Genomic DNA, 25,570 nt, shown 5'->3' with positions numbered 1-25,570 from the left:
ACTGATGACAAGGGTACCTTGTAAAGAAAGTTGAGACAGAAAGTTCTAAGTAAATGTCATGGCCTCACTGTTTTGATAGCTTAAAAACTGAGAAGTACTGTGTTAGTTTACCTGGGCAAATGGCTGTTGTGTTGCTATGGTGACTTTCCCTCCTTAGCTCTAACTCATTTCAATGGTCTGCTTCACTGAAGTATTAGTCGACTGGTGATTGTCTAGATAATGTTCAGCTTCAGTGTGAGGCTGACTGACTTATACTTACCACCGTCTCTGATAAAAATCCTAGCAAATTTAATAGTGATATTATAATAATTTAGCCCTGTGAATGGGTAGCAGAAACATGTTTAAGTGCCTTACAGGTAACCTGCAGATCTATGCTGGATTACTTGCAGTAGATAGCCTTGCAATATCTGTTGACCTCATTTTGTGTTGTGTCACTAGTGCATGCATTCCTTACTGTCATTTTGATAAACGGGGATATGTATGTTGACTTCAGATTTTTAAAAAAGTGTTTTCTTTATTTTTTCACATTTTATATTTTAGTTCAGAATGTTAACTCTTTGTTTTTATGTGTTGCTCAACAAGTTTGAATAAAAGTAAGATGAAAGGTTAGGCTGTCTATGAAGTAGATGAAATACTATCTTTTGCAATTGTATATTAATGTATATTACGTATATTAATGTATGTTAATGGAAAATCAGATAAGTGTCATGGAATCTTTGTTGTCTTATTCATGACTCTGAAATAATTAGGTAGAACCTTCATTTAATTGCCTTTCTATAAAGTTTACATTAAAATAGTGTACAGTCCCATAATCACAATTAAAAGTTAGTAGAGCAGTTAAGTCCAAATAGACATAATATAGTACAATGCAGCTACCTATTCAGCCTCCTGCAGTGTATCCCATTTCCCATGAGCCCTCTTAATGACCTCATCAAGCTCCGGCACTAGCCAATGCAAGCGTCCACTTGATATGAATAAAGGGAATCCAGTTTGCATTGTCACTTCTTACAACTGATGGTGTTCTTGGAAAATATCCATTATTTGTATAACATTTCACATCTACTGATCACAAATGACCAGCTTTGACACAGTTCCTTCCAGGGGAACTAACAGGTATACAATAGAGCAGGTAATACACATTGTGTTTATATATTTAGTTGTTTAGTTAGTTAGTTAGTTAGTTAGTTAGTTAGTTAGTTAGTTAGTTAGTTAGTTAGTTAGTTAGTTAGTTAGGTATGTACCAACTAGGTGAGTTGATCAGACATGATTCTTCTTCAGGCAGAACCCAGCTCATGTAAAGACTAGAAATCTTTTGACCAATCTTGTTATTAAGGCAATTGTGATATTAACCATACTGCAAATGTGGTTAGGCATCAGGGAAAATGATAGATACAAGTGTAAAAGAGGAGCGGTAAGAGGCCATGGGTTTGAGTAAGTAAGATACAGTATAATATGACGATAGGTTAAGTTGTTACCAGAGATATTGGTCAGGTGAAGTTACAGTTAAAGCAGAAATATTTAGAGAAGCTTTAAGATGACCATGGAAAGAAATTTTAAATGAGTCATTGGTGGAACAGGTGCACTAGACCCTATAGGAAAAGGGAGTTCTTACAAAGAGAGTGGTAAAATGAAAGAAACAGATTAAATGAAACATTTGTGGTACCTACTTCATCAAAACTAGATTAACATTACTTAAATTGTCAAAAGTGAATACAAAAATAATTTGTCTCTGTACTTTACTATGGCTTATAATAGATAACATGTTAGTCTAGGGGTACATTTCAGTCCATTTTTTTTTTCTCATTGTACTCTAGTTTCCTTTTTTAACTTTTGGAAAGACCTTTCTTTCCATTTATTACCTAATATGAAAAAAATATTTCTTAATTCACTGATTTCTTTTTTAATGTATCTGTTATGTAAGTATACATTAGTCATAAATACAGCATTTAACTTCTCAATGAATAACATAAAGAACTGTTTCCACAACGACACTTGCTTTCTCGTTAGGGTTCTTGTCTGAATTTAGCAAACAAAAAATGTACAATAATTCATTGCAGCTTTTAATATACTTACTGTCCAACATCCCACAAGGTTGTTTTCTTTGCATACTCAGCACCTTTCTCAACATATGGCACTGTGAAATTGCGGATAGACTCAAGGGCATTAAGTATTTCACCAGTTGATGCACACTGGGCTCCATTCACTGTAAGATATGAAAAGACAAATGCAGTTATTTCAAGTTTCAGTCATCTGTTTTCCCTTACTGATTGCTGCAGTATCATCAAAGATAAATCCAAATTCAATAAAAGAAAAGCTCCGATGTGTCAATAGGCAATATATTGATTAAAGGTGAGGGCAATGCCCTCACATCCAGTTTCATGCAGTTATGCATGTATTTGCTCTTGTTGTTTGAAGTAAAGGTGCTATAATCACTCCATAGATTACCTTTGTCTCAGAAGCTACCGGTATAACATGATTAGCAGAAGGGCATAATATGTTACTAAAAGATGTTTATGTAAAGAAAGACTCTAGGCAAACTCAATAATACAGCCAAATGGCAAATGAGAACATAACATCTGGGTGATAATTCCAGTCCATATATGCCAACCTATGAATTAAATAAAATAAAAGCATTGCTGATTATTCCATTCATAGCTTATGAAAACAGCAAAAAGAGTGGCAAATAATATTCACTGCACTGTACTTACCAACAAGAAGTAGAATAGCAAGGGTGCCAGCTAGGGATACTGCCTTCATGATATAAACTGAGATTCAGGGACTCAACAGAAACTGTAGAAAATTATGCTGAAAGAAAATCACAAAATTAAACCAAGTTATCTGCAGTTTTACTTGTAAAATTCTTTCTACTGCAATATATATATCACTACTGATATGTGACCATCCCATAATAAGTTTTCAACCAAAATACCAATGCAGAAAAATTATTGAAGAAAGTGATAAAAATTGGGACCAGTTGACATACCTCCTGTTTGCCATTGCAGTAGTATAACAAACCTTGGCAGAGTTCAGTCTTCTTGAATAATATGAAAAGTACCATTATCAACTCTTACATATTGCCAGAGAAACTTAAGGAGATGTATAAACCCCATTTAAAAGCATCATAGAACACTATACCAACGTATAATGGTTCTAGTTCTTAAGAGTGAATGCTCAAAAAAATGAACCTTCTTTTTTTGTGTGTGTTTTGTTTTTCTGGTTGCATGCAGCTCTGTGTGTATGATCATGGTACAGCAGAGTCTGGGAAGTTGTCCTTTCCCTGCTGGTTTGCAATCTCAGAGTTGGTATATATAATTAGAAGGGTGTGTGTGAGTGCAGCCTTTCATGTGGGAGGTGCAGGGAGGCTTGCTCCCCTGCATAAAATCGTGGGGTATTTTTGTTATTTTCTGAGTTGATCTAAAACGATTAATCTTTTTTAGTTCAGTCTTTTGAGCACTTACTGTTTCATTAGGTAGTCTTTGAAGATATGATAAAAGTGGTGATGCCCATCATAAGGGAACACACGGAAACAGTCCAGGCTACAAAACAATAGAAATGCATGGACCAGGGAATTGAAAGCTTATGACAAGTTGTTAGTCTTTCCACAGAAAACATGCTTTTTAAATTATGAAAACTGTATGGTTAGAAAAATCTAGTAATAAAAGACCAGAACATATGCCATATCTACATTCTGAAGCAGTGGGAACGTTCACAATACTGAGGTTAGGTTAATGGCAGAAACTGGTGGAACTGGTGGCAAAAGAAAACTGACCTCTGCATATGGTTACAGGTAAATGAGACACTATTTAAGCCACAAAAACAAAAGATAAGGGAAGCATTTTCAAAACTACCTGAAAAAGCAAGCCTGATTCAATACCATAATCATGACATTCAATGAGAAAAAGTCCATTTATTTCTTTGTTGACCAGGTTATTCCCACCAGGCTAAAGGCCTCTTTTTATCCTACATAATAATAATCATCATCCCTAATGCTTAACTGCAGTGCTAGCAATCCAGTCAACTGGAGTGGGAATTGAACCCACAACCTGCTGGTTTTCTAGCACCAAGGGAGGGTGTGTTACCTGTTCACTGAGACTTCAAAGAGCAACATTGAACAGTCTATGATTCTGCCTTTCAAATATTTAAAATCTTATAAAATACCAGAAGTGCAGACTAGGTAATAGTGAAATCATATAAATGAGTGTAGCAGCTCCACTGTGTTATTACCGAAGCCTGATGGAGCAATCATGTCCAGCAATGACTTACAGCTACCAATGCCTAGAGTAGATAAAAGGTTCACCTACATTTTTTTGAGTTATATTTTGATGAAAATCCAAATCCAAAAGTATAATTTATAAAACTATAAAAATATATAGTCTTTTACAAAGGTCAAGATCCGCCCATCTGCACCCAAGTGGGAAACTTGGCCTCCCATACAACTCTCATTACACGAGTCCCATGATCAGAGTACAGTCCAGAACAGGAAGAAGAATGAGTGCATTGCCAGCTTGCACAGTAACTGCAGTTAAACGTACCATGACACCGAAAGTTAGGCAAAAGAGACATGGATTACATCACTAATGATCACATCACATAATGGATTACATCACATAATGATGGTGATTAGAGATACTTTTGTTGAAAGTGTGGAGAGAGCAAGATTCTATACCACTTTAAAACTTACAAAGGTCTTGTTCAATCACTATGCAGAGTTGACAGTCATCTTGTGAGCCTGAACTCCACGCTTTCAAATGGGGGGGGGGGGGGGGTCTGTGTAAAAATTGTCTTTCGGGTCTCACCATAGGACATAACAAAATTGATGTTCTGTATATGATATAGTAAATAGTATTGTGATATTTGTTAAAATGATGTCTTGCAAATTTTGCTGTACAGTAAATGCTGTGCTGTTCTTTAAGAAAAGAAAAGTGCGTCTCTTTACAGGTAGTGAGGCTCCTTTAAACAGAGTAACAAGGAGTTACCTGGTTAGTTAATATGGTCTCTCACTGCAGCTGGAGTTTTGAGACTGGAATAGCAGTTCTCGGATGTGTGCTGAGGAAGAGAAGGGACATAATGCTGGAGCCAGAGCCCATCAGTAGATATTCTCCTAAAAATTCCTTTTCAGAGGAAGTTGCCATAATTTATTTGGGGACTAAACCTTAACTATTATAAGAGCTTCCAGAGATTTTGTGTTATTTTGTTTTCATGTCCTGGAGAAGGTTGGCACTGCTAAATTATTTTGCCTTATTTTTAATTGAAAAAAATACTTTATGGAAAAGTACCTTTGATGCCTTGTTTAGAAACCATTAAGTATCCATCTGGCTAACTATGGGTTCCATACAATTCATCAAGCATTCAATTACTTGAAGGATTTCTGGTGTCAGAAGTGACTGAATGCATGCTTTGTTCAGTGAAGGAATAGTTGAAGCATGCAATGTCAAATGTTAGATAAGTGGGAGTGGTAGTGTGCGTGTGTGTGTGTGTGTGTGTGTGTGTGTGTGTGTGTGTGTGTGTGTGTGTGTGTGTGTGTGTGTGCATGCGTGTGTGTGTGCGCGTGTATATCTGTGTGTGTGTGTGCATGTAAGACAGAGAGTGTATATGCTTGTGTGCATGTGTCTGGTGTATGTGTATATGTGTGTCTTGTTTAGTGGTATTGTTATCAAAAGGGTGTTTCTTACCCTAATATGTAGAGTTGGGGTTAAGAGCAGCTGTAGGGTTAGCACACGTGACTAAGGTGGTGTAGGGAACAAAGCCCTCTTGCCTTACCCTTAGTCATGTGTTCTAACCTCAGCATGGGAATGCTACTTAAACATTGAAACCATGTATACATTTCAGAGATTTAGCTGATGACATTTATGTATAAAGTCCTGTGTTTGTTGCACGGATGAGGAGCAGCTGAAGACGTTGATGGACATTGGATAGGCATGCAAGTTAGCAAGCAGTGTTTGTGGAGGTAGACATCAATCTCTTGGTTTTCTCTGAGAAATGGGCAGCTTGGTCTTAAAAATATACATAATTAATTTGGTTTAAGCTCTGTTGTGCAAGGTGGGGAGGGATTTATTTTTTAAATATGTTGGTTTGGTTGGATGGTTGACAAGAGTTAATTGTTAATGTTAATATAGTAAGTCAAATTGTCAGTCAGCCAGCGGTTAATAAGAATATGCAAGGAGAAAATCATTTTATATCCAGAAGGGAAATGTATCCATAGAAAACATCCAAATACACAAGTTTTGAATACAAAGGCCAGGTTTATAGTATCAGACCAGTAAAGGTTAAGTTCTTGGAACACCTGAATGATTGTGAGAATAAGAATATGCATAATGTGGTTGCTCAATATTGCTGAGACTATCACTGTAATGCTAATTCACTGCAGTTTTTGATTTGAGGAGGGTATTATATAATATAAAAAATGCTAAGCAATATTGACAGAAAATGATGGAAAAAAAAAACAGAAGCAATGAATATTTTAAAATGTAAAACAATGGCACCTTATGGGTTAAATTCAGACAGTCCATGAAAGACATTTTATAGGATAATTAGTAAATGGACAGAGTTTCTCTCAATACATAAATTCTGTAGAATTGTTTTATTGACCCTTGAAGAGGTTTGTACTTGAAGCCCTAAGCCTTTCCATTTAAAATCCCTGTGCTTGGATGTTTTCTACATGAAAGGCATGTAGAAGTCTAGAAATTCTTTAAAAAACAAAATATGGGCTCTCTAAGCATTTTGACATGGAATGTTAAGAAACTCGCTAGTAAAGATAAAAGGTAGGAAGGGTGATCACTAACATAAGAAGATCTAGGAGGCCATCAGAAATAATGTTGCAAGAAATACATAAACGGAATAAGACAATGGCAAGCTGATTAACAAAAGGTTTTCATCAGCAATTCTCAGCAAACTATAAATGACACAAGAAAATAGTGGGAGTCATGATATTTCTAAAATACATATTTTTGTTGCATGCAGACCACGTGCTCCTCATGATTATTTGGCTCAGTCTATCCTCACAGAGCAAGATATTTCCCAAGTTTATTCCGTCCCCATGAGGAGACAGTAGGCAGCCACTAGGGCAGTTGTATTATGCTGTCTGGTCCTTTTATCTGGTGCTGATGTAGTCTCAATGTGACTGTGGATGGACCACCTATGCCCTAAATATGGAGGCATGGCCTGCCCACTCCCTATCACAATGGGGCAAGGGCTACAGCACCAGCCTGGATGGACCCACCGAATTTCCCACCCATCTCACCCCTGGTCCTGTTCTCGGGTCTGAGCAGCCTACACTACTCCCCTGGAATGCCAGGTCACCACAGGGGAGAAACCACAACAAGCACCCCTTCCAGGCAAGAGTCCTGACTACCCTTTTCTGACTCTTGCAGCTAATCAATCTTAGGTCATCTGAGCTGCTGGCAGGGCTTTATCCCTCTGCACATATTTTTATTATCCATACGTTCACAAAGTGCATATTTTTCTACTCTATTCATATTGTGAAAACATATCCAAGAATCATCTTCTATTATGATGCAGACATTGTGCTACTTCCATTTCACATATTTGGATAAAAGTATCCAGAACTGGCAGATTTTGAGGGACAAATGTACTAGGTTTATGAAAAAGATCATCTGAATGAATTACATCATTAGAGAACATTGTTCTAAGCATAATATTATGGCGAAACATCTGTAGACTAAGTGCTACTTCATTTAATTTGGTTTGAGCTGCTGGGAGAAAGCTAAGACCTTTGTTCAACAATTGTTTATGTTCTTCTGTTAACACTGCACTGGAGAGATTAAAAATGAGATCAGTTACCTCTGCTGACATTTGTATAGATGTTCTTTCCAGTCTGAAGAAAGTCTTCTTTTTCTTCTTTCTATGCTGGTTGGGAGTATCCGATCTGTCTGCCACCTGGCTGGAATCTGAAAAGGATGCTGAGGGACTGTAGAACCCCCATTGTTAGTATCTTTCAGTCTGGCTCCTAATGTGGCTTCCTTATGTAATAACAGCATCATTTTGAGGATTAACATCAGTAATCCCATTTGAATCAACTCCGTTAGTTACATTCACATTTGATTCATCAGCCTTGTCTTTTAGTTGTTCTCTCATGCTATCTGTCCATTCAGAGCCTCTTGAGTGGGGTCATGTAAAAATATGACCATTTTTGAAGTCTTTATAATCCCGAGGTAGCTTGTTAGATTTTATTCTTTCCAACTTAGTGTTGTAGAAGGATACATTCAAATAAAATTCATCCAATTTCGCTTGATAAACTTCTTCTGTGAAGTGCAGCTCAAGCTCATTTTGTAGCCTTTCAACTGAGTGAATTAGCTCATTCTCTTTCGGTGTGAAATAATCAATCAGGGTTAGGAGGGTGGCCTAATGGTTAAGGTGTTTGCCTTACAAACACAAGATGCAGGGTTTGAGTCTCACAAGGGATAATTGGCTAGGCTTAAAATGGCTCACAAGGGCAGTTATCCTAGTACTAACCTATGAACCTAATCAACAATCTGATGTAATTGAATCCTAGTTCTATATTGAGGGTTGCCATTATCTAAATAGTTCAGGAAATGAATTTCCATATGTAGGCATAGGAAGAGCTTTCAAACCTCTCAGGATTATTTTATGAAGCCAACATGCCTCCAAATGGAGCCTTTGCCATTGTTGTCGTTTCATTTTATAGAGAAGGTTCTCCAACTCAAGTAACTTAGACATAAACATAGTCATATCATTTGGTTGAATTTCTTTTACACTGTCCATTTTTTGAAAAGTTCAATTTCAATAAAAAGACTATTATGTTATAAAACAGAAACTGAAGCTATTTCTGAAGACAGGAGTTTTCAGATGAACAGGACAGTTGGTACATTCAGATGTGGAAGTTGCAAGGCATGCTCTCCTATAAATATCTCAAATACTTTTACACATCCCCTGACTAAGAGGAACTATAAGTTTGAAGGATTTGCAAACTGTTGGAGTAAGAACTTTGTGATGCCTAAGCTTGCAAGAGGTCGTGACATGGGTGAAAAATTCATGGGATAAAATCACTGACAGCTGTGTTGCCAATGCACTACGAGCAGGCTACTTGGACAAGCAGTGCTCATTTAAGGAGAGCTCAATTGCTAGGCATGACAGACTGGGGCCAATAGTGCTACAGAAAAATATTTTTCGGACCAAGGTGAAACAGTTAAGATCAAGAAAAAGGAAGTAAAGTCCAATCTGAGATGCCGGTCGACATATTGTACTGACAATTTTGCTATTCATAATACCATCAGAATATTTTGGCCAGTGCTAATATTTGACAACAAAATTAGGGAAATTGTTGGAGATCAACCCAGCTTTTCTTTTAAGAATAGGAAAAACTTAAAAAGACTATTATGTTATAAAACAGAAACTGAAGCTATTTCTGAAGACAGGAGTTTTCAGATGAACAGAAGAGTTGGTACATTCAGATGTGGAAGTTGCAAGGCATGCTCTCATATAAACATCTCAAATACTTTTACACATCCCCTGACAAAGAAGAGCTATAAGTTTGAAGGATTTGCAAACTGTTGGCGTAAGAACATTATCTATGTGGCAACCTGCAGTCATTGCAAGGCATACTACATAGGGAAAACTAATCAAATGCTCAAGGAATGTAGCCAAAAGCACTTATCTGACATAAGAAAAAAAGTTACCAGCAATCCACTTTATATGCATATTAGTATAAATGACAATCATTCTTTCAAGTTCATGGCACTAACTAGGCTTTACGAAACACCAAGAGGTGGGGATTTAGTAAACCAAACCGAAACTGAAGAGATGAAGTGGATAATGAATTTGCAATCAGATCAGTCACCAGGTCTGAATGCATTTGTCCCTTTAAAACCTGCACTAAAAGGGAAAGATCTTCAGCACTCAAAATGACATACTTAAAAGGGTGTGTATGCTGCTATGGTTATAAATGCATCTAAGTGAGTGAACACTAGGAAATGAAGGTATTTAAGAAGAAGTTTCACTGGCAAACATTTAGGATTTGAAAAAGGTATTGTACCGAAAGCGCTTATCTGGTTTATGAGCCAGTGTGTTTATTTTGTATCTTATCATTGTATAATTTAATTAAAGTTTTCAAGTTGCAAGTGTTTTTAAGTGGAATTGGTGGCAGAACCATTTGTTTTTGGAGTTTTATATTTTGAAGTGCTCTGCCTTTGGCGACGTTACTTACTTCTTTTTTTGAATGTTGTGATGCTTTGAATTCTTCTGTGGATATTTATAACTGTGGTGCTATTGCAAGGGCAAATGCTTGAATATCAGCCCTGTGCACAGCCAAAGCCTTTGCTCTCCTATTAGCAATCCACTCATAGATGATGTCTTCATGCTCAGGAAATAATGGTTGCTGACCTGATCCACACTTACACTTCTTAGCGTTTCCCTCATCGGCCTGTTGACTGAGGTTAACCTATGCTGCCCGCCATTTTCGGACCATTCGGAGATCTAACTTCTTCTTTTTACAGAAAGCCATCAGGTTCTTTCCACGGAAGTCCTCCACAATTCCTTTCTTGTACTCGACGGAATAGCTCTTTCCTTTTGCACTCATCTTGTCTGGGGGGGGGGGCAGTTAATTGAAGACTTATGCGACCAGAGTGGCAACACAAAATGGCACCGGTTATGAAGAGAAGACACTACCACATCTGATCGTTACTATGAGCACACGCTTACCACCGTTGTCTGTACTTTGACCAATCAAAGTACACCTGCGTGGGTTTATGGGCCAAGGATCTCAGCCATCAAGTGTGAGTGACAGAGGTTACAGTAAGAATCGGAACTGGGGCTTATTTTTGGTGTATGGCTTATATCATGAACACCCTGGAAAAACCATGCTAGGCCTTATTCTCTGGTTAGGTCTTATTTAGAAAGAAATACGGAATATTATTATTATTATTATTATTATTATTATTATTATTATTATTATTATTATTGTGTATAACTTGATGATTAAACAAATGAACTATGGTCACAGAAGCTACTAGCACAAAAAATAGTATTAAAGAGTAGAAAAGGCAAATATCAAACTTTGGGACCTGAAACCTGGAAAATATACTTGAGATATTAATGGAATTTTATAAAAATATATATAAGTGGAGTGGGTAGACAGAATAGTAGGGGTGAATTAGTAGGGCAATTTATGAGGGAACTGAATGTTCCCAATATCAGGGTGGCTAACAGCACCTTTAATCAAAGAAGAGGTTAAGGTGCAAATTCAGAAACAAGCAACAAAGAAAACATCAGGGATAGATGAAATGCCAATAAAAAGTTTGAAAATTGGGGGGGAGGGGTGAAAGGTTGATAAATCTAACACTTACTATTCAATACTGTGTTAAAGGGTTTGAGAAGTATTTGAGGAATCCTGTGGTAGCAGTACCACTGAAAGAGGGTAAAGACCCAGCTGACCCTTTACCATATAGGTCAATTTCCATTTTAAGCCATGATTACAAAGGGTTTGGGGTTGGGGGTTGGTATAATGGGTAAGGTGTCTACCTTACAGATACAGGATATGTGGATTGATTCTCACTTTGGAAAGCATGACTAGGCGTAAAAAGCACCCCCCCCCCCGAGTCATTAACCTAGTAATTACTTGAGGACTATTACAATTAATAGCTAACAGTTTTGTCATAGACATGAAAAGTAAAATATAAGCTGTAATAATATTGTAGTACCCTAGTATTATACATTGATCAGGCTTACTTTTATCAGCTGGAAGGGAAACTACAGAAGGTAAATAACAAGGAACTAACAAAATTTAAAGGGGGAGAAAAAAGGCAAGGGTCAAGTGGTAGAAGTTATTACTTCCAATGTTCAGTGAGGGATAGGTACGCAAGACCTAAAAGAATATTTTAAAGCTACACAGCCAAGATTAGTATAACATATCTGTTTGAAAAGATAAAGAATGACATTGAAAAGTATAATGCTGACCTAAAGAGATCAATGTGAGAGTGTAAAGCAGACTGACATTTTTGGATGCATGTTTTAAAGGAAGATGTAAATAAGCATGCTATGCACGCTATTTACAAAACAGGAGAAAGCATCTGGAAAATAAAAGAAAACAGATTAAGGAAAGGAAAGAAGAGATTCAGTCCAAAGGGATAACAAGGGCAACAGAACAGACAAGAGGTGGCAAAAGACAGCTGGAGAAGTTTAGCAAAGGAGCCAAAATTTCGGGAACAGTTAACTTAGGTGAGCTGGTAGAATGGGAAAAGCTAACTGGATTCTTTAATATGCTTTAATAGATTACTGGTTATATCAATGATTAATAGAGTTAAGGCACAATTGGCATGGGAGGGGAGCATGCAAAGTTTTACTCAGTACATTAGATTGATAGCAAAACCCTGAACAGCTGAGGTGAGGGAAAGAGGAACAATCAATAGAAGACATAAAGTATTTAATGACAACTACAGGAATCTGGAGGAAGATAAGAATGGAAATAAGAACAGAGGTGTACCCCAAAGATTGGTCTTGGAGCCTCTACTGTTTATGATATACTTTTCTGAGTTGCAAGCCAAAACCAGTGGTCTGTGGCTGACCAGGTTTGCAGATGACTGCAAGCTGGGTGCTGTCTTAAATTCCCTTAGTGATGTGAGCATCCTCCAAGAGAGCCTTACCAAAACTAATGACAGGTGCCAGAAGCATGGCCTCAAACTGAATGCCAAAAAATGCATCATTATCCACTTAGGGGAAAATGGAGTCCCCACTAATTATAATATTAATAACAATGTACTAAGCACACAGCCAGTCATGGGGGACTTGAGCACCCAGGATGATAGCAACCTGACTTTTGACCACCATGTTGTCTCCATTGTACAGAAGGTTTTCTACATACCCCACCTCATAAGTATGGATATTTCATCCAGGAACAAGGAGGTTATGACTTCCCTGTACTCCTCCCTTACCAAACCCATTATTGAGTATAATGCCCCCTTTGCCACGTACTTTGCCAAGCACATGCAGCAGCTGGAGAAACCACAGAGGTTCCTGACCAGGAAAATCCAGGGTCTCAAACACATCCCCTATACTAATAGGCTGAAAGCCCTGTCCCTCTACTCAGTCTCATACAGACTGTTCAGAGGTGACCTGTGTCCGGCATACAAGGTCATCTCAAACCCAGCCATGATGGAGTTGCTGCATATCTGTAACTCAAACACCACTTGTGCAACCAGCACGCAAGGCCTCAACCTGGTCTGTGGCATTAACAGAACTTGTCAGCTGGATCGATTTCTGTCCCAAAGACTCCCTCATCAATGGAATAGACTCCTTCTCCATGTCAAGCATAGTACCTCTCTAGCCCTCTTTAAGTGGAACCTGGATGACTGGATGGGAAACAGAAAATGCACCCCTGGGATCCCACCTGTGTTCTTGCTGGACAGGGAAAACAGGTGCTGACTTTATGGGAACATGGGCAAAATTCTTGGCTAGGCTTATAAGGGCCTTCCTGCCAATAGCCTAGTATCATCCTATGAACTTATGAACCTATAAGTTTGGGAGAGCAAGCTTAGTAAGCAGATTACCAAGGATCAATGGCAGCAAAATGAAGGAGATTCAGGATATTTGCCTGGAAACACCTTTACATGTATTTTTAAATACTGGATAGACTGGAGAGGATTTATCCACTGGCTCAGGGTATTTGTTGGAAATATAGAAAGGATTAAAGGAGACTGAAATCCCAAGATTTGAGATGGTGTGCAACTGAACAGAATTAAAGTAGGCTCTGCAAAATAGATTGGTATGAATATAGAGAGGCAAATCATTCTTAGGAAAGATATAATAATATTGAGCTGGTGTATTGGAGCTGGAAGTCAAATGTAAGTCTAATGTTTGAGGATATGAAACATTCTGAATGGCATGCAAGTAAAGGATCCCAAGCCTTTTGCAAATGGAGGAGATAAATTACATATTAATAAATGGAACATTTTAGAACAGTGTAGCCAGCAAGATTAGCAAAATGCAAGGGAAAAAAGTATGGATGGGGTTCTGAAAGACAGATAGAAAAGAAAGATTATTTCTTCAATATGATAAGATGGCGATATTGAAGTTTGAGTTGAAATGGGGTGTGGAGTATGGTAATGAAATTATTTGGGGAAATAGACTGTTACAATGTTTGCTATGCTATAAAATTATTTATATTATTTGAATTGGTAAAGGGGTTTGAAAATAGCCAGTGGTATGTAAAAAAGTGTATTTATAGAAATGTTATCTCTGAAATTTAAATATTTGTATTTGGAATGATTTACTTTGTAAAATGCATGTTAATTAAAGTCCACTTACTCTTTAGACTTTTTAAGGTTAATATTACTAATTTGGAAAAACTTTCCCTACATGGATATTTGTGCCTAATTATTTTTGTTTATGCTCTCAATTTAAGAGGTTGATAGAAAGAGAGAAGATAGTCTGTTGTTGAAAGTATTAAAACTTTAGAAGATGGTAATCTACAATCAATAATTTTAGAAAGTGTGTAAAAATAGTTAAATATCTTTAAATATCTCTGTGTACTCTCTATGTCACTGTCCTCTGCAAATGACACTTTAGTACTTTAAAATGTTGTTTATAGTGGGATAGATCACAATGCTTTATAAAACCTACAGAAAATCTAATAGGCTTTGATAACTTTATGTTTTCTCTTAAGCAGAAATTTCAGCTTAGATTCGAATTAAAACTATTGAGAAGATTCTCCCACTATACAACATTTCTACACAGTTTTGAGCAATGTAATATTTATTTTGAATTTCTGGACTCTTTCCAGATGCACTGAAAGTATATTTCCTCTACTGCCTTATCATTCCAAAGTATATATTGGCTCATTTACTCTGTCCTTTTTATCAGTAAAATAAGCTTATGAAAACTAAACATGCTGTCCTCTCACTTGGCTTCACTTGTCAGTATATCCCACAAAACTAAGTTCTAACAACTGTAACCACAAGTTAATTTATGTTCATGCAAACTTTCTTAGTACATATTCCACTTCCACCAAAGGAAATGACATGAAATTCTTGCTCAACTGTAAAGACTAATATTATTATTATTACATCTAGTGCTGACACTTCTATAGTGCTAGAAATGAGAACATGGTAACATTTTCTGAGTTATTTTAAAAGTGATGTTTATGTCCCATTTGCATGCTGTTTAGTATACAAATGCTAGCAACAGAATCCAAAAACAGAAAATAAGTTTATCAGCTTACATATAACAAAATACAATTTATGCAACACTAATGCCTTAAAGTTACTTTTGTCCTTACCTGGTCTGCCTGTTGATACAGTGTGATGAGAATTAATCTAAAGAATGGCTTAAATATACAGCTGTGCCCAGCATCATTCATTCATATAAGGTCTGAAAGGTCTTGTTAGGAAGTCCTTGGAAAATCAACAAACTGATGAACACACCTCCTCGTGACCCTTTCCCTGATCCCCTGATCTCTGGTTCCAGGTTGATGTACAACTGTGCTTAAAGCAAATTAAACGATAAATGTCAAAGGGAATCATTGCAACATTTATAATACATAACTAGTATATTTTTCACTCTTCTGTTTCAGCACTTACAGTATTTATTTATTTCATTGTCTGTGTGGTTTTCCCTCATTCTTTCTAATCATTTCAGTAATTCATAAAAGTACTAAGACAACCTGAGAAAAGTGAATATAGTTTCACTGTCTTTCATTTCCTTCAGTACTTGATAATTTGTTTCTTAGTAATTAATTCCTGATTTTTTTCTCTCATTTGAAACTGCTGTAGATGACACATTCTTCATTGCAGATTATCCTTTTGGTGTTTTTCAGTCAATACTGTAATGCCATTTTTATAATACTGTATTTATTTTAATCACAGTGCATTTTTTATTATATTTATTTATTTATTTGCAGTTGGTTTACCAGGATAGTCCATTGGGCTAAATGAACCCATTTTCAATTGAGTCCTGGGGAGAAAAGCTCCAAATAAGGTTACAGTAGGATTTACATCCATATTACAATAATTACAAGAATTTTACAAATATAGTATACAATATGTGGTAGACAGAGTACTGTTCACATTACAGTTAGAGCAAACACTTTTAGGAAGAACAACTGGTGGTAAACATTTTAGATGATACAGGCTAGAGAAGGTAAGCATTTAAATTTAGAAAGTAAGAAACAATTGCAACAGAGCAATGTAGTGTACAAAAATATTTTTTTTTTTTTTTTAGTTTTATAATGGAGATTGAGAGATGCAGAAAGTCTATACAGAGCAAGACCAATTTTATACAGATATCACACTTTAAGAAATAATGTTAAAATTAATAAAATATAAATTGATTTTTAGCCAGCTGAGTGCATTGATCACAGAATCCACGTACAGGAAAATTATATTTTCAAAGCAGCTTCAGCTATGTTAAGCATTTATTGTTACTGACATGCCTACTGATTGTTAGCCCCATGTGATGCCTAAGCCATTTGGTTTCATGCAGCATGGATGGAAAATTTACATTTATTTGTTTATTTTGTTCTCTTTGTTTTACTTTTCCCTAATTATCAGCAGAGACAATCCACAGTCTCCTAAACATGCATTGAAATGGGTAGCCTCTTATGCATACATCTACCAAGCTACCGGCCCCTGATTCGATATACAGATAGACAGATAGATGGATAGATAGATAGATAGATAGATAGATAGATAGATAGATAGATAGATAGAATCATAGATAGATAGATAGATAGATAGATAGATAGATAGATAGATAGATAGATAGAATTATAGATAGATAGAATAGATAGATAGATAGATAGATAGATAGATAGATAGATAGATAGATAGATAGATAGATAGATAGATAGATAAAGAAATAGAGAGTTAGATAGATAGGTAGATAGATAGATAGAATGATAGATAGATAGATAGATAGATAGATAGATAGATAGATAGATAGATAGATAGATAGATAGATAGATAGATAGATAGATAAATAGATAGATAGATAGAAAGATAGGTAGATAACCAAAGAGATTATCAAATCCATGTGTATATATAACACTGACTGACCTTTAATGGAAAGTTACAGCACCTCATGATATCTTCACTTAACATTAATCACAGAACTCCTATTAATAATGATGATGAACTCTGAAACAATATTTCCCGTATGTCACATCAGTTCATAGAAGGCTTTCATTGCCATTCAGGGAATACTGCATGATATAAAGCATCAGAAGTAATAACTGAATACAACTGATAATACCTTTAGCTGGATTACTACTAAATAGGCAGCTCATTTTACAAAGCTACACAATAAAATCCTTTACCCCTGATGATCAGACTCATCCGGAACTGCTATCCATCCATCCATCCAGCCATCCACAACCCTTTTTTTCCTAATTTTTGCTCATGAGGTCAGGGTGTCACTTTAACAGCGACAATCATGTAGAACCAAGGTTTAGACCACCAGGTGGCTAGCCATGCTACAGTAGATCTTCCATGCCACTAACTTGCACCTATGACCAATTTAGAGTGTCTGATTCACCTACTGCATATCTTTGGAATGCGGGAGGAAACAGGAGTACCTGTAGGAAACCCATGCAAACACAGGGAGGACATGCAGACTCCACACAGAAGGCATCCCAGCTGAGAATCAAACCAGGAAGCCTCTTGCTGGGAGGTGACAACTCTATCCACTCTGCCATGGTGCTGCTTTTGAACTGCAATCATCCAAACGTTATATTTTTTTCTTAGATATAAAATGTTCTGTCGCACAAAATTTAGGCAGTGTATCTGACTGTGCAATTCATGACTGATGTGTATGGCACATTTTTTTTTTTATTTGATAAGTAACATACAAGATTTTCAGCAAAGCAGCCATGAATAAACTGGTGCATGTCTCCATCTAGCTTCCACCTAATACCTTAAGTCCCTTCCCTAAATCAAACATGGCGGGATGACTTCTAGAATCTCCAGCATTTCTTCTTCCTATTATTATGTACTAAGTGTTATCTACTCCCCAAACTAATAAAGGTGGAGAAGACAGCACATTTCACAGCATAGGAAGGAGGAGCAGTAAAGCTGTTGTAAGAAGATTTAAGGAGTGGGTACATTAAAGAAACAAATGACAAAGGGGTGGATGGTGATGTTGCACAATACCAGACGCCTAACTAACAAAATGAGCCAGCTGTATGTGATGTTTAAGGATGGAAGCACTAACATCAAAGCTGTCATGAAATATGGGCAGCAATGGATAAGGAAAGAAATATACTGATATCCAGATTCACAGTGTGTACTAAATAAATGCATCTAGATTACAGGGCAAACTAGAAGAAGGCAAAATGGGATGGCAACACAGGCATAGAAAGGAAATTTATAAACCCTTGTTAATTTGCAATTTTTTATTTACTCCTCATAGATTTTCAAAAGAATATAGCAATGCTCACCATGTGAGTGAACAACTGACTTAGACCACTTTGTTCTTTGGTTATTCTGTTCGTGTGCATCTAATGTCTACTTTACACACAACATTTCAAAACTGGTGAGTAAAATAGTCATGTTCGCCAAGATCTTATGTAAAACACTTAGGTGTGGAAAGATTTGTAAGCTTCTGCAGTTAGACATAATCACTTCAGTTTCAAAACAATAAAAACTGTCACACATTCTAGAACCACTAATCTAGAGCATTGAGAACTGGTGTATTCCTAAAGAAGATGTTGTGGGATATTAAAGATCATGTGATGCCTTGGTTCTGAAATTATTCATCTATTCATTTCAATGGTCTTTAAATTTTTGTATAAGTTTGCCTTCACCCTACCCTGCCTTTTTTCTTAATCATTTTATATGAGTTTCCATTTTCTTTTCAATTTCTTGATAATCAGAGCAAATTTCACATTAATTAACTTTGGATTTGGATTACAACACAAGTGGATAAAATGCCATTTGCAAAACTTGACCCATTTTCCCAAAAAGCTTCACAACTAAAGCAGGCAACTCGACTGAAAATTTACTCTATGCTGAACTTAAAGGGGAGAAAAAAGTACAAAAAGTCTTGGATAGACATCAGAATTTAGAAAATAAATGACAATGTCTCTTATTAAAGATGTGGTCACCAAATAGCTCTCTGCCATTGATTTTAGACACTACGTAGAACAAGCTAGACGCAGATGAGTTCCAATTATTTTGAAAACAGCTGGCATCTCATCCAGATAAGATCATAAACCTTAAAAAGATCAAAAACTTAGAAGCAAGTACTTTGGATTAGGAAGTGAGAAGCAATCTTTATAATTTAATTCAATCGCTTACCATAGAAGGGAAAAGTGATAGATGTTTGAACTTTAAACATCACTAATAATAAACTACAGGAACAGGCCCTTTCAAGACCTCATGTGATCTTGAATGGATGCTCTGATGTCTTAAGGAAATCAACCACAACAAAACTGTTTATAGTGCTCTTTCTTTTTTGTTTATCATGGGCGTGGTGAGCTGGTTAGGACTGAAGTCTTCTAGTGCAAGACTTTGAGGCTGACAAATTACAGCCATCAACTGTCACGGCAGTCATTTTGGCAGGATATGGTTTTCTGTCATAATGGCCTAGGAAGGGACACTCAATTTGGATAAGTATTGATATGAATGTCAGTCCACATAAGATGGCAGGCAGACTTCAGTTTAGAGATAATGTATTCATAGTAGTAGTGACCACTATATAAGGAAAGAAGGAGGAGTGAAGTAACAGAAACAGGATGCGAGTTTCCACTCTCTCTTTTTTACACAGGGATCCATCCACTTCTAATTGGCCTGGCAGTACAAAAGCAGACTTGATGGCTTGTCATAATAATGGTACATTAGCCTTAAAACATTACATCTGAACAGGATATAGGAGAATGCAGTAACATCAGTTGGCTATCAAACTTTCCTGTTACAAATGGACTTTTCATTCTTTTTTTAATATTTTTTGCCTCACCATCACCACTGTGATTATCAAGTTTATATTCATTATTATTCCCAGCCTCTGATGTCCAAGGACAGCAGATAAAGGAGACAATAGCCTGGGATGATGGTCATCATCCCAGTAGGGGATAAAAGATCTTTTGAATGCTCCTACCACCTTCTAAGAATGTGCATTCAGTAATAGCACAGATCCCCCCTCCACACACACACACACACACACACACACACACACACACTGTAAGTCTTTATATGTATAAAAGCTGAAATTATCAATCTTTGCTATCCTAACAGTCAACATCTTCATAACGTTTTGTCTTGCCTCTCACATCTCCAAACTATGTAGTCTCAGTTGGCAGTAGAAGTCATAGCAGGTAAAGTAGACATACCAGGTGCTGTAATGTCAATATCAGAAAGATCAAGAGAGTCGCAGTGTCAAATCCAGAATAGTATTGGAGATCAGACACAGTAGGTGCATGTTTCATCTCCTAGAAACTTGAGGATTGAAGTTACTAAATATTGGCATACATTTGAGTTTCAGACTTCACATCCTTCCGAAAATGCACAATAACACATATCCCGTTATTCTAACCATTTTCTTAGTTTATAAGTGCAGTATTTAAAATATGTCATTACTTCTGGACTTTTGTCCCACTCTTATTTTGAGCTTTGTCCAGGTTTCTTGCTGTAGGCGGTTAAGAGGTATGCTCAGATGTAACCTGAAGCAAACTGCTTCGGGTTTCAGCTCTTTGAATCCTTTATAGAAGTGTTTTTTGCAGGGTTGCGACAAACTGCCCTATACACCCCACACCCCATTACATAAAAAAAATATTACACAAAATATAAACATCCTGACATTCATGAATGAGTTCATCACCAACTGATTAAAATAGATGAGTTGAAACCTCATCTGCTTTAAACTAAGAGAAACATGTAGTAGTGGCCTGTGGCATAAAGGATAATGAAGTATGAAGGAAACAATTGCCAGAGACTGAATTAACTCTTTAAAAGACTGTGAATATATATTGTACAGTAGGATTACCTGGTATTCAAATGAAGGACCTTGCAGGCATTCTGGGTGTGCTAAAATAATGTGAAATACTATAGTTTTTAACATGTGTCTGAAAACAATTATAGAGTTGCATTCATGAAAAAGCCTAACAAAGTTCTTAGTCATGATGATACAACTAAAAACAAGAGGTATTCAGGAAAACAGATGCCATGTTGTTCAAGTTGAGGTCACCTACATGAGGATAAGCCTTTCCCAGCATTAAACCAGTAATGTACAAACTGTGGGTTGCTTAAAAATTTCTCTAAAATGTGAAAGAGTAAAAGTAGAAAGGAAGTGCAGAGAAGTTTTGCAAGTGACTAATTCAGAGAAACACTGCTGACTGTTCAGCCATTGACTCAAAACAGTTCCAGACAGAAAAATAATTGTTTTGAATATAATAGATACATGTACTGGCATGCTGTTCCCACACAGGGTGTCTGAAATAAAGCAGTGTTTTCACCGCAAGAAGTAGTAGACTGAGAGACTTCTTATTAATGACAAACATATTAATTCACTGTTGAAAGGGACACAGAATGTAACATCATAACCAAGAGTACATTAAAAGAATTGGGATTAGAAGGCAATGTAAAACAGTCTAAGGCTATGCTAGTGACTTACTGCGACCATAAACTAACATCAAGGCGTTAAATGGATCTGTACTGTCTTTACGAAAACAAAATCTACAACGTTTCATTTCAGTCTGTGTCAGTTGGGAATGATTTCAGCAAATGCAATGTTTAGTTACAGTCACATTGCACTGGGGGCATTATGAAGTCAGCTAAGGCAAATGCTGACAGTTGTGTAGCATATGATTCTCATATTCTCAGTAAAGTCACATCTTCATGAAGAAGTCAACTCAATTTATTTATGCAGGAAGCAGTTCACAGTAGGTGATAATTCACAGTTTTATGGAAGTTTTATTAAATGAATATTCTGCTGGGAAGATGAAGATTCCTGTGAATACTATTCAGAATTTCAGTGGCATCAGAGCCATTCCAGAGAGCTGTGATACAAACCATTGAATATCTGGAAGGTGTTGTGATCACCATTGATGGTACATCATTTTGGGGTGAATCAAGAAAATGCATGACATAAACATGAAAAATTATTAGATTACCTGAGATTAAAATAACCTTATTCTGGGAGAAGTTATGAGAGTATGAAACCTGTTTCCTCAGAAAGTATCATAACCAAGTCAAACACATCATCTCAATGGCACAGATCAAAAACTGTTCTTTTTCAGGGGGTATGCCCCCCCAAAGCCACCACATGGGAAACAATCCTCTCCTCACTTATATATTTCAACAGTATGGTTGTACAATATTGGGGAAATAAAAAAAATCCCCAAAAGAGTGCATAGTGGACTCAAGCAATCACTGTTTTCATTCTAAAACAAGCAAACAAGGGACTTCAGATAAAGCTCTGTGCAAACAAATGCAGGATAGTTGAAACACCCAAATGACAAGACATTCAGAGCAACAAGAAGCTTTTGCCATTAAACCAGCTGACATCCCAAGATCTTATATAGGTGAGACCAACCAAGTACAATTGCTGAAAACCAGTGGAACACATCTTTATAAAACAACTTAGAAATTTGGAATATCAATGTTAGGAAAATGCATAATAGCAATGTGCATGCTTAGTACATTAAAGGATTAAAAGGGTTAATACATTTATTCTGTTCATACTGCATGAATCTGCACAGTTATTAGAAACTTAATAAAAGACACTTTATTCTGCTTATGCAATGAAAATATGTGCAGCTACCGGAAATTTAATAAGAGACATTCTATTTCTGCTTATGCCATGAAAAAATGTGCAGCTGCTAGAAGCCTTGATAAAGAAAACAATAGATGTTTGAAAGCTTAAACCATAGTCAGCAGTACTTGTACCAAAGCTAGAAATGTACCTTGAATCTAGACAAAATGTAACGTATTTATTAGAACTGCACAGCTGAAGAATTGAAGAGTCAAGGTGGGCTAAAATAAGCCCAAGGCCAGGTTGTTTTTTCTTAAATGGTTTTGCAAGACAACAATAATCTGACCATGTCAGCAATAAGCCTGGTAACATTTTCTGTGTAACATACAGAAAGTTGTGTCCAACTACGTCAGCAGTAGATTAGTAACATTTTCTGTGCGACATGGAGAGAACTGTATAAGAATAACATACTGATCACCAGAAAGTTAGACAAATCTTGTACCTACATGCCTTGTCTCCTTGCTGCAAGTAATAAAAGGTGCCTTGCTTGAACCTAACGTGCATTGGTCTTTGAAGTTTTTTCTTTTTACAGATTGGTCCTTCGGACCAGAACCCTCTCTTCGCCTCAGATCAGACGGCCAGGTGACTGAAACCGTACGGGGAAGAAACCAAATCGGTTCTTCTTATATGGAAAGTCCTCCAACTGAATTGTCGTCAAAAGAGGCCAGCCACTTTCTGATCTGTTACTGAAGGACGGGTCTCCGTGAATCGGTGATCAATCACGTGGGCTCAGGTAAGGTAAATCTACTTTTTTTCTGTTTTCTGTTTTAGATCAGGGACTAAATGTGTATTGTTTTTTGTCAGATTGTATTTTTTCTTACAGTCAGGGATAAAAAAAGAGTACTGTCTTGTCATAGATCAGGAGAAACAGAATAAGTAGGCAGTCATTCTGAAGAGACTATAACAAAATCTGTGGTACACGTTAAAATTAAGAGAAGTTACGTAACAATCAAAGGTAAAATAAAATGGGTAATAATTGCACAAAAACACCCCAGAACCCACCGTTAATGGAAGACGCAAAATATATGCAGTCACAGTGCACCGATAATATTAAATATTTTTCAAAATGGGTTAATAAATATGAATTCGACGGAAAATTAGAAAAATCCTCACTTATCAAACTTATCAAACAGCTCAAAAATTATTCCAAGGGTCAGGTAAAAAAGCAACGACAGTTAGGAATTCCCCAAGCACACAGGTGGCTGGAGGAAGTAAACCGTAGGGACCAAAAGAACAGAAATTCAAAAGCAATGTTTTTAAATAAGGAGGATAATAACTTAGTAATAGCATCAGCACCTCCACCTCCCTTACCAGAATATGAAGCAAGTGAACAAGTTAGCCCATATATCCTGTGGTCACTAAAGACAGAAATAGTATAAAGCTAAAACTGACTAAAATCAGAGATCCCATCGGGACCAGGTCCCGAACAAAGGCAAGTAATTCAGAAGAAGGTATCGAGTTATGGCAAATAGTTAAGAATTCACGATCTATAGGAGAAAAAGAAGAAATACGCCCGCTTATAGAAGTACCTAATCCTCAGGCAGGTCAAGACAATCAGGACCCAACTATCTTAATATACAGATCTTGGACACCGGAAAATATCCGGAAAGCCACTGAGGGAATTCCCCATCCGAAGATTAATTTTAGAAAATTCTCAGAAGACTTACAAGGAATGAGATTAAGTTATAACTTAAACGGAGAAGAAGTAGAAAAGGTAGTTAGACAAATTGTAGGGCCAGATTGGTACATGATTTGTGGCAACTGGAATCCTCGTGACGCTGCACAAAGACCCCTCCCACATAGCAGCGCAGAGTTAGACACTAAAGTAAAAGGTCTTACAGACCGCATCTCTGAAAAATGGAAACCTAGGGCAGACTGGACTTGCATTAATCAATGCATCCAACAAGAAGGTGAAACAATTGACAGGTACTATGCCAGATTGTTAGAATATTTTAATAACCATTGTGGAATGCAGGTTCCTGAAAATCAAACGCAAGATTCCCCATATGAACAGCAGTTAAAGAATGCATTTTTAAAAAGCAGTAGCACGCCTATAAGCAGTTTTATTATGAAACACATGGTAGACCATCGTACCAGCAAACCAAACCAAAAGGCATTTTAATAGCAAAAAGAAAAAGAAGGCTCAAGTAATTTCTGTAGAAGACAGAGCAGAAGTTTATGTAGTACAGTATGGGAAAAAGGGCAAGAAAAACGCACAGAGAAACAAGCAGTCTGATCAGCAATCAGAGGACTTTGAAGGGCGTAAGAAAAGGGGAGAATGTTTTAAATGTGGTAAAAAGGGACATTTGGCAAGGAATTGCAGGAAAAATAAAAAGGCAACAACGGAAGACAAGGAGTGACTATATGATAGTCAAGAATCACTAAAAGGGGCTAGTAAAGAGGACAAATGAGAATGTGAAAGAGGGAGTAGAGGAAGTGCAGGAAGTTAGCGACAATGAAGAAAACGAAATATTGGACCTAGCTTTATTGAGCCTGGAGCTCTATTTAACAGACACGAAACCAGAAGTTACACTCTTGGTAAAAGGAAGGAAGGTAAAATTTTTGTGTGATTCAGGGGCATCACGAACCCTAATACACCCCTCCAAATTACCAGAAAACATAGAGTCACCTGATTACATACTGGTCAAAGCAGCTAATGGACAGCTGTATCGGGAGCCTCTCTCCCGTAACATTGCAATAACTGATCCAGTTTCAGAATTAACACAGAAAAGCAAAATTGTAGTTTCTGCAAAATGCCCAGTAAATCTCTTGGGCAGAGACCTCATGCAGATATTTGGTATAGCAGTAGTCCCAACCATGCAGGGTAAGGAAGCACAGTGACAAAGTAATACCTTTGTAG

This window comes from Protopterus annectens, chromosome 8.part0 (assembly GCF_019279795.1).
Source record: "Protopterus annectens isolate FY-2018-M chromosome 8.part0, PAN1.0, whole genome shotgun sequence".
In the NCBI taxonomy this organism is placed as follows: Eukaryota; Metazoa; Chordata; order Ceratodontiformes; family Protopteridae; genus Protopterus; species Protopterus annectens.
This window is presented reverse-complemented; position numbering follows the sequence as displayed.